A 768-nucleotide genomic window follows, 5' to 3' on the forward strand; every position below is an offset into this window, starting at 1 on the left:
TTCCTTTTTTCCTTAAAAAAAAAAAAGTTGCTGCGGTCGCGCGATCCTCAAGAAAAAAAACTCCTTCTTGAAAATAAAAAACCGCTTCCTGATGAAGAAGAGGAAGATGAGGATGAAGAAGATGATGGAGAAGATGAAGTGGAAGAAAATGAAGAATGAAAGGAAAAGAAAAAAACTTTCCGCTCCAAGTCCAAAATCTCAGCCACCGGAACACTCCAACTTCTCCAACTCCGGATAAACTCCGGATTCCTGAAACTGAATAATAATAAAAAAGAAAACCAAAAGAAGGGAAGAAAACCGGAATTCCCTGTAAACTGATTTAATCCGTGAGCATTCCGGCAGGTTCGGTGCTGAAGCAGGCAGGAGAACTGAAGCTCTGAAGCCCACCGCCGGTAACGGGTTTCTCCACGGACTCTCTCTCTCTCTCTCTCTCTCTCTCTCTCTCTCACACACACACACACACACACACACACACACACACACAAACACACACACAAGGGGAAAGGCAAAAGACGTCGGGATGCGCGCGGCGGCACCGCCCTCTGTGACATCAGGAGCGTGGAATGTCAGGAATGTGCGGCTTTAACGGAGGGAGGGAGAGAGAGAGAGAGAGAGAGAGAGAGAGAGAGAGAGAGAGAGAGAGAGAGAGAGAGAGAGAGAGTACGTGAATAAAAGAGAGAATAACAGAGAGAAAAAGAACTAAAGTATGAAAAGAATGAATGAATAATTAGAAAGAAAGAAAGACAGACAGAAAGAAAGAAAGAAAGA

General features: G+C 44.3%; 1 protein-coding gene across 1 annotated transcript in view; it reads right to left on the reverse strand.

Annotated features, from left to right (window-relative positions):
- The window catches only part of LOC310722491 (tyrosine-protein phosphatase non-receptor type 14-like), a 38,269-nt gene extending 37,757 nt beyond the window's left edge, over window positions 1-512 (reverse strand). The window contains exon 1 of the mRNA XM_083534964.1: window positions 1-512. This exon is cut by the window's left edge and continues 42 nt beyond it. The gene's annotated coding sequence lies outside the window, so the exon portion shown is untranslated.
- Between the last annotated feature and the right edge of the window lie 256 nt (window positions 513-768).

This window comes from Silurus aristotelis (assembly GCF_946808225.1).
Source record: "Silurus aristotelis genome assembly, chromosome: 29".
NCBI lineage: Eukaryota > Metazoa > Chordata > Actinopteri > Siluriformes > Siluridae > Silurus > Silurus aristotelis.